The following is a 10526-nucleotide window of genomic DNA, read 5'->3' on the forward strand; positions in this document are numbered from 1 at the left end:
GGCCACTACGCCGGCTGCCATTTGCGTGGCTGCCAAGCCGTAATAGGCTACGTAAGTATTTACGTAGCCTATCTAGCCTATCACGCCAAAAGGCAGCCATGCAAATGGCGGCCACTACGATGCCATTATGTAGCCTATCACGAAGAAAGGCATCCACGCAAATGGCACCACCACCGCATCCGCCACTGCCGGAGCCACCGGAGCCACCACATCCGCCGCCACCACATCCGCCGCCAGGTATGCTTTGTCCCAGGGGGATTCCACGGGGTAGCGGGGGGCGGAGGCCGTTTCGCCACGGATTCTTTAGAATCCAGCCTCACTGGAGTCCATGGCGGAATTCCCTGACATCCCTAATTGGATCAGGAGTGTTATTCTGTGTGCTTGGATACAGTTAGTGAGCGAGAGGTGGCCTGTGGCAAACCAGTTTTGTGGGATCAGTTCCAGCTTCTTCCTTCTGATGAAGTGGACAAGGTGCTTTCATCTGTAAACCCAATCACCTGCTTACTTGATCCTTGCCATCTTGACTCATTGTGAGCTGCAGAGAATGATTGGGTGAGGGGATCAGGGCGGTGGTGAACGCCTCCCTTGAGGAGGGAGTGATGCCATCAGCCCTCAAGGAGGCAGTGATAAGACTGCTGTTAAAGCAGCTCTCCTTGGATCCCCAAGCCTTGAACAACTTTCGCCCAGTCTCGAATCAGCCATTTTGGGGCAAGGTGATTGAGCGGGTGGTAGCGATGCAGTTGAAGTAGGGGTGGACGAAAGTCCCTTACCTGTCGTCGAAGGACGTTCGCGGTGGGGGGGAGGCGCTTCGCTGCTCCCCCCGCGAAGTTCAGGCCGAGGGGGGAGGCTTCCCGCCTCGGCCTGGCCAAAATTCAGGCCGGGGGGGAGGCTTCCCGCCTTGCCCTGGCCGAAATTTGGCCGGGGAGGAGGCTTCCCGCCTCGCCCGGCCGCGAACGCGAAAGTTTTTTTTTTTTTTTAACGCCCCCTGATAGGCTACGTGACGATTCACGTAGCCTATCATGGCTGACTTTGCAAATCTAGCCGTGATAGGCTACGTGAATCGTCACGTAGCCTATCAGGGGGCGTTTTTTTTTTCCTTTGATTGCAATGGCGGTGGCGGCAGCTGGTCGAAAGACCGGCTGCCGCTCCCGCCCTGCTCGAACACCCGCCGAACCGCCGGCCGGACCTGCCACCGGGAGGGACATTCGGTGAAGGTAAGTCCCGTCCCGGGGGGGGGGCGGGGGGGGTTTCGGAGGATTTCTCCCCGAAACTTGTTCGGGGGGCCGAACACATTGGCGCTCGGCCCCCCGAAGTTTCGGGGAGAAATTCTCCGCCATCCCTAAGTTGAAGGCACACTTGGAAGAAGCCAATTATCTAGATCCATTTCAATCGGGCTTCAGGCCTGGGCATGGGACAGAAACGGCCTTGGTCACCTTGGTGGATGATATGAGGAGGGCTTTGTATATGAGTAAATGCTCCTTCCTTGTTCTCCTTAACTTCTCAGTGGCTTTTGATACTGTTGAGCACGGTATCCTCCTGGACCGCCTGGAGAGGTTGGGCATTGGAGACATCGTATTACAGTGGTTCCAGTCCTTCCTCTCCAGCAGGTATCAGAGGGTAGCATTGGGAGAGGAGGATTTGGACCCACGGCCGCTCACTTGTGAGGTGCCACAGGGTTCCATCCTCTCCCCGATGCAATTTGTCATCTATGTGAAGCTGCTGGGGGCTATCATCAGGAGGTTTGGGGTGCAGTGTCATCAATATGCGGATGACACGCAGCTCTACCTCTCGTTCAAATGTTCACCAGGGTTGGCCATAGAATCCCTGTCCAAATGTCTGGAGACAGTGAGTGGTTGGATGGGGAGGAATAAGCTGAAGCTGAACCCTGACAAGACTGAGGTACTTTTGGTGGGAGACAAGAGGAGGTTGGGGGATGTTGACCTGGTGTTTAATGGGGCACGGCTACCCTTGAAAGACCAGGTCCACAGCCTGGGGGGCCATTTTAGACTCCCAGCTGTCCATGGAGGCTCAGGTGTCAGCTGTGAGCTGGACAGCGCTGTACCAACTCCATCTGATATGGCAGCTGCGCCCCTACCTTCCTGACCATGTGCTCCCATTGGTAGTACATGCCCTGGTGTCCTCTCATCTAGACTACTGTAATGCGCTCTACGTGGGGTTACCCTTGAAGGTGGTTTGGAAGCTGCAGGTGGTGCAGAACATGGCGGCTCACCTGATTAAAGGCAGCTGCTGGCGAGATCACATCACTCCAGTGCTGAAGGAGCTGCACTGGCTAACAGTTGTTTTCCAGGCTAAATTCAACGTGTTGGTTTTGACCTTTAAAAGCTTATACGGTTCCGGCCCATCTTATCTCAAGGAGTGCCTCCAGCAACACCAGACAGGCTGCTCAACAAAATCAGCCTCGGATGGCCTTCTCTCTGTCCCATCAGCCAGGACAGCTAGGCTGGGGAGAACGAGGGAGAGGGCCTCCTCTGTGGTGGCCCCCGCTCTGTGGAACTCCCTCCCTAGGGAACTCCACCATGCCCCCTCTTTAATGAGCTTCCGCCACGCATTGAAAACTCAGGCAGGCATTTGGGGTCGGTAAGGGTATTTTTAGATGAGGTTTTAATGTCTAATTTTACAGTTTCAAATTGTATTGTTGTACATTGCCCAGAGTGGCTGGGTGACCGGCCAGATGGGCAATTAAGAAATCTAATAAATAAATAAAAATAAAATGTTGTGGGTGGGGGCCAGGTGAACACGCCCTCTCCCTTCATTATGAATACAATTAATTATAGGGAATTATACCCTGACATTTAATCTAATTCCCAGAGCATCCTGAATTGATCATGCATTGATTCATTGTCTAAATAGAGGGATTGTTGCTTGCTGTGCATAAAATTAGATGATTGATAAGCCTGAGGGCAAGGCCAGTGTCTTTGTAATATTTTGTGTACAGCATGTATTTTAGACACTTCTGAAATAATAAAACGATCCAATCTGAAGTTAAGATCAGCAACAGTAACAGGAAGAAAACGTCTTCAGAAGTCAGCTCAATGCTTTATGTTGGCCTTATATAGTTTAATACCTGAATTTTTAGAGATAATTGCCACACGCATTGCAGCCTAGACCAGACAGAGCTCATTTTTGTGATGGCCCATATTATAGACACAGGGTGGAGGCAGGAAAACGACGCCCCCTGTGGGATCCGCTGCCTGCTGTTTCTTGGTGAGGCGGGTGGTGGTAGGGTGGGGAAATAGACAGAAGACAACTAGGAAGGCCATAGAGGAAGAGCCTTCTCTGTTAAAAATGCCCTATGCAGCTAGTGACATCTAGTGGTAAAATGAGGGAACAGTTGGTTATGCTATTAAGTAAGACCAAACCAGCGGAGTGAAGGTGGGGAGGGAGGACAGTGGAATCCTCCGTGCTTTTGCATCACATTTAAAATCCAAAATGCCCAGTGCTAGTTCTTAGCCACTGCCCCTTATTTTAATGTTCAGGTTTTCTAAATGTCCTTACCCAAATCATGTCTGAATGAAGATCATGCACTTTTCTTCATATGGGCTGTTTAAGGGAGTCTCTATTTCAACAACCCCCACCCCACCAACAGTATTGGAAGGCTAAGAGATATATTGTGTTATGAGCTTTCAGGGACTAGGGACATGTGCACTGCGATGGTGAGCGACGGGTTCCTGCCCAAACTCTTCAGCTACAGAGAAGTTCCTGAAACTGCCACGGTGGTGTATCATGTGTGTGATACACAGACACGGTGAAGTACAGCCAGGGCCAGAAGTATTGGAACAAGGATAACTGTTTTGGCAGTTGGCCTCTGCACACCACCACATTGAAGTTGAAAGGAAACACACCAAATGGGAGCGAAGTCAGGACTTTCAGCTGTAATTCAAGGGGTTTGGCAAAAGTGGGGCACTAAACATTCAGGAAGGACAGCCAATAGCATACACACACACCCATCGTTGGTGGCTCATAAGTAATGGAACAAGCCAACATAATTTCAAACTTAAGGATCACCTTTAAAACCTGGATGAAAATCCTTTGCAATCAATGACTGCCTGAAGTCTGGAACCCATGGACATGACCAAATGCTGAGTTTCCTCCCTCCAGATGCTTTGCTAGGCCTTTACTGCAGCTGCCTTCAGCTGCTGCTTGTTTGTGGGTCTTTCTGCTTTCAGTCTTGTCTTCAGTAAGTGAAAAGCATGCTTTATGGGGTTGAGACCAGGTGACTGACTTGGCCATTGAAGAACATCCCACTTCTTTGCCTTGAGAAACTCTTGGGTAGCTTTTGCTGTATGTTTTGGGTCATTATCCATCTGCAGTATGAAGTAGGGATGGCGGAGAATTCTACCACGGACTCCATTGAGGCAGGATTCTTTAGAATCCAGCCCCCCGGAGTCTGTGGTGGAACGGCCTCCCTCCCCCCGCCACCCCACGGAATCCCCCCAGGAGGGACCTACCTGGTGGTGGATGTGGTGGCGGCAGCAGTGGCGGCACCGGCCGTGAATGAAGTGGCAGCGGCAGCGGCTCCAGCCGCTGCCGGACCACTGCGGCCGCAAATGGCGACCATTGTAGTGGCCACCATTTGCGTCCCTACACTAGCCTGTGATAGGCTACGTATATATTTACGTAGCCTATCACAGCTAAAGCAGGGATGCAAATGGCGTCCCCTACGGATCGCCTCCCCCCACCTGCGGACCCCAGTGGAGCCAAGTAAGTGGGGCTTCATACACCCCTAATATGAAGTGGCATCCTATCAGTTTGGCAGCATTTGGCTGAATCTGAGCAGAAAGTACAGCCCTATACACTTCAGAATTCATCCTGCTTTTATCAGCAGTCAGGTCATCAATAAACACCAGTGACCCGGTTCCATTGGCAGCCATACATGCCCATGCCATAACACTGCCTCCACCATGTTTGACAGATGATGTGGTATGCTTTGGATCATGAGCTGTTCCTCCTTTCCTTCTCCATACTTTTCTCTTCCTATCATTCTGGTACAAGTTAATCTTGGTTTCCTCAGTCCAAAGAATCTTATTCCAGAATTGGGCAGGATTTTTTAGGTGTTTGCTGGCAAAGGCTAATCTGGCCTTTCGGTTCTTGAGTGTTACCAGTGGTTTGCACCTTGTTGTGAAGCCTCTGTATTTACATTCATAAAGCCGTCTCTTGACTGTAGATGTTGATAATGACATGCCTACCTCCACAAGAGCGTTCTTGACCTAGCTAGATGTTGTGAAAGGGTTCCTCTTCACCATGAGCAGAATTCTGCAGTCATCTACTTTAGTTGTCTTCCGTGGTCTTCCAGGCCTTTTGCTGTTGCTGAGCTTGCCAGTTAATTCCTAAAATTTTCCAGGATGTTCCAAACTGTTGTGTTGGCCACTCCCAGTTTTTGCTCTCTCTCTGATGGGTTTGTTTCCTCAGCCTAATGATGGCCTCCTTCACTCTGTGGACCTCATGTTGGGACTTCCAGTGAACAGCTACCAAATGCAAATGTAACACTCAGAACCACCTCCAGGCCTTTTATCTGCTTGATTGGTCATGGGGTACCCAGCAAACAGGCCACACCTGGCCATGCAGCTGCTTGTCAGCCTTTTGTTCCATTACTTATGAGCCACCAATGATGGGTGTGTGTGTATGCCACTGGCTGTCCTTCCTGAATGGTTAGTGCCCCACTTTTGTCAGACCCCTTGAATTACAGCTGAAATTCAACAGGTTTGGCAAAACGCTCCCATCTGGGTGTGTTTCCTTTCAACTTCAATGTGGTGGTGTACAGAGGCCAACTGCCAAAACAGTTATCCTCGTTCCAATATTTCTGGCCCTGACTGTAGTAGTTAGCCATAGAGACTAGTAGCTATTGATAGCCTTATCCTCCATGAATTTGTATAATCTGCTTTTAAAGCCCTCTTAAGTTGGTGACCATCATGCCTTGTGGAAATTAAATCCAGAGTTTATGCACTGTGTACTTCCTTTTGGATGAATTGAATCTCCTGGATTCTGGTATGAGAGATCTATCCACTATCTCCACACCATGCATTATTTTATAAACCTCAGTCATGTCCCTCCTTGGTAGGCTTTTTTCTAAGCTAAAACACCCCAAACATTGTAACCTTTCCTCACAAGGTTACAATGAAAAAGAAAAAGGACAAGGTTGCAACATTTGAAGGGTCTCTCTTCACTGAATGCTCCACTTTTGCTTCTTTAAGAATCCCACTGTTTGGTTAACCTTTCATTAAAACAGATTTGATTCTTCCCATCTTGTTCCCAAGAGATCTTAGAACAAACACTGCCTCTCCCAGGCCTAACAGAGGCCTCCAGTTTTTGCAAACAAGCCTTGTAGGCCTCAGCTCTTATTTTACAGCATGTACTCAAGTATTTCCATATTGCTTGTTAATATAGAACAAATGTAGAACATGCTCTTCTGGGACTAGTTTTGGGTTAACAACCAAAACTCTCAGTTGACACCTTTATTTTTCTGACACCTCTGATAACCCCTCCTGTTACATCTATAAGCCTGAAAAGCTATTTTCCATAAAGTGTAGAATTCTTTCACCTTTACAACGTAGCCAATGAAAATGCCAGTGATCTTGAAATAATATTTCCGAACTCTTGCTAGCTGGGACACATATGGAGAGTATTTAGATTTCCAAGTGTTCTCTATTTAATGCAAGATTACTTCCATTTAATACAAGTAGATTACAACACTTTTGATATCTGTTTCCACAACTGGACACTTACCCACTCGCATAAAGCTTTTCTTGTATTACCATTTCAGATTCAGCCCTCAATATCTTAAAGGACACTACTAGAAAATATCAGCGGAATCCCACCCAGTGCCTGAAGTGCAGTTGGGTGGGTGGGTTAGATGCCATCTCCTACTTCTTTTCAAGAGATGTAAAAACATCCCACTTTGTTACACCAATAGCTGGCCACACAGTATTAAGTCTGGTCCAATTTGGAACAAAATAATTCCACTTCCTTTTTTCCCTGCCACTTTGAACATTGACAATGCCTAAATATTTGTGGAGCCTGTCACTTGAGAATATTTCCCATTACATAGGACTTAATTTTGATATGAGCATTCAGAGAGAAATTTAGATAAAAATAGTGGATAAGACCAATGCAAAAAAAAAAACCCTGAACTAAAGGTGTTTAACTCCTGTCCAATTGGAAGAAATATCATGTATGGGATGGAACTAGTAACATTTGCTGAGGGCACAGAGGGATTAAGAGCTATCGTTATGGGGAAAAGCACAGAAGTGTAAGAATGGACCTGTGCAATGTTTCCATTCTATCATTCTATTCAAACAAGCTAGAATTAACCATTTTGGTGCTCCATAGAGCTCTGGATGCCATTTTTGTTTTGTAAATTAACACACCAGACTGTTCATTTTTGGGGAGACTGTGGCCCATGCAGGGGGTGTCTGGGGGACACAAATGGCACCTGGACCTACCAAGTTGCCCACGCCGATCTATTCCAAGAAGATATTGTCCCAGTTTTCATAATATAAAAGCTAATTTTGAAGTCTGATGAAGTTAGCTAAACTTTTATTACTATAATAGCTGGGGCACAGCCCCCCCCCCCGAACAGATTGGAGTTATTACCCACAAAAAGATATACACTTATCCCCCTCCCGCACCAACTGCAGGATAGCTGAATTAATACTCTGTCTCCAATGGGACCATGCTTTTCCTGGGATTTCCCCCCACTTGTTAACAGTAGCAGAATCAGAAAATCTCAGCCAATCCTTACTTTTTGCCTACAGATTGACATCACTACACACATATCAGGGGAGAGAGATCAATGCTGCACAGGGTCACCCTGTTACTCAGCAACAGATTTATCTGATATGCTGTACTGATTTATCAAAGGTGACTCCCCCTGCCCCTTGCAATTTGGGAGTCACCACTGAATAGGTAGCATGGGGAAAGACATGCTTAGGAGCATTTATATGTTTTTAAATTATCTGTTGGGTAGGAAATCTCCAGAAAGTTCTCACAGAAAAACAGAAGGGTTGGATCCAAGATACTGCTGGCAGAATGGGTCTTTCCCATCATCCCCTCCACCCTATAGCCCTCCATGCATCCTCCAAATCTGTTCCAGAGGATTGAGGGAACCTTTTGGCAAGATACACAGGGGTGGTTGTGCAGGGGGCAAATGGTAACTTTTTTTCCCCAAGCAGCCTTCTTACTTACCTAGAAGTGTGGTTGAAGTGGATTTACAACCATGGGATTGGTTGCCCTTTAAGTAAGAAAAGCAGTAACCTCTTTCAAGGTTTATTTTTTTACCACCAATGCTTTCACCCGCCCTATTTTTCCAGGATATTTTGTTAAAATATTAATACTTTTAACTCAGGTGTAATACTCCCCTGCCCAAATCATCTGGATCTATTTAGATCTACAATGCAATGTTAACACATTTCATCAACTAAATTATTACATAAACTCTGAGTTAGCACTATAAACAGTCATTGAATTCTGGATGGTAATAGGAACCACACAGTTGACCCCCGCAAAAGACCCTCAAACAGTATAAAAATCAGACACATTTCTCATATAAAGAAGAAAATTGCCAGCTTATCAAATTCTTCCTGGAATTAATATGAGGTCAGCAACACTTAAGATGAGGCACTTCAATAATAACCCCCAAAAGAAGTTAGTGGTATAAAATTGTAATAATTTAAGGAAGCCTTTAATATTGCTATTATATTGTAAAGTGATTTTACCCTACATAAAGATGCTTTTTAAATTTAAATTTTAAATTCTTCTATAACCATATCAAATGAGATCAAAGCTCCTCTTAGATAACATGTTAAATAGTACATGCAACATAGATTGATGACTAAACAAGAACAACTTCAGAGATACATTAAAGCAGGGGTAGGGAACTTGCAGCCCTCCAGATGTTATTGGACTCAAACTCCCATCAGCCCCAGCCAGCATGGCAAATGGGCAGGGATGATGAGAATTGTAGTTCAACTTCTGGGAGGCCACAGGTTCCCCATTCTTGCATTAAAAGGAATGTTGACTATTGGGGAAAAACAACAGAAACTTGGGGGGTGGGGGAAAAAGAGAGAGAGAATGGAATGAAGTATTGTGGAAAAGGGCAGAAGCAAAAAAAAAAAAAGGGGGGGGCGCAGTCCACACTGCAACATTTTATTACAGGTCCCACTTGCTGAAATGAACTGGAACAAAGTACGAGAATAGCTGCCCCCTCCCCTCCATTTTCCAAGAGGACTTTTGCAGGAAACATTTCAAGTGGATTGTGTCCAACTCTTTATGCATAGGAATTAAGTTTGGTATTAAAGCCTAAATCTGTCAAAGCAGCACAAAAATGCCTGCAGTACAAAAAATGAAATTACAGAATACTAATTAGGCCAGGATTTAAATTCTTCTTGGGATTTATTGTTCTTAAAGCAACCAATTTAAGTCAACAAAGCAATTATCCCAATTAAAACGTTTTTTGTTAAAACTTACTGTGACTTAGAAAGCAACCTCATATGAACATGGTGCCGGTCAATGCATGTTTTATAAAAATTATTTTTGGGGCACTGTGCCAAGGAGATTTATGGAAGAGGCTTAAATCAAGCAATGCTAGGCACTCACCCCTCAGTACAGATAACTATCTGCCTTGGAGATTTCTATAAAAGAAACCCCATAGAGAAAGAATAATTCCACCAAGTTGAGCAAAATGTTATTAAGACTAACCTAGAGCTAGTCAGTCTCAAGGTTTATGCTATATCCCTTTCCTTACCATCAGATGAGGTAACAGATGGATGTGGGACATTACTCTGCAAAATCAGTTCCCAGAGCCGATTTACTTTGGCATCTAGATTCATGTTTGCTACGTGCCTGAACACAACATAGTATGAAACTGGAATTGGATTGGGCCAGTGAATTATCGGCACTGGACCACTGAGCAAAGATAATTCAATGATCCGTTTTTGATACACCTCCAGATTTAAGGACCTCTGACTCTGGCACACAAGTAGTCAGTGACACTCTTGTCCACCCAAATACCATGGAAGGGTATTTGAATGGCATCAGTGAGAAGAATGATGGACAGCCCCACAACTAGATAATTTTAGCAAAAGATTGCTATATATTTATGAAAGCCAATACAATCCTGCACATGACTTCACTGGAAGCTAGTAGGCAAGAGGCTGTTCTGAAGCAGAGAGCAGAACCAGACAGCTCTGCCCATGCTACCAGACAGGATGATACTGCAGCAAAGGAACAGTCTTTATGCAGAACGTGATGGAGAAGATCCTTCTGCTCTTTTTCAGTGAATGTGCATGGTTCAATATGAGCCGCCCAGGGAAATGCATCCAACATTAAAGTTGATGAGGGGCAGCATTGCAGCCCTTTGGCCAAATCCAGTCCTAAGTGTTGCTATTTGGCCCACCAGTTGCCAGCTCCAGAGGGAAACGATGAACGAGAAGCAACTATGTCAATGAGACTTGTCAGCAGGCCATTTTGGGACACAGGGGGCTTGGCCCATCACTTTGCAGTTCCTTGTC

Source organism: Heloderma suspectum, chromosome 2 (assembly GCF_057233095.1).
Source record: "Heloderma suspectum isolate Gila_16-S chromosome 2, 16-S_ref, whole genome shotgun sequence".
NCBI classification, from domain to species: Eukaryota; Metazoa; Chordata; class Lepidosauria; order Squamata; family Helodermatidae; genus Heloderma; species Heloderma suspectum.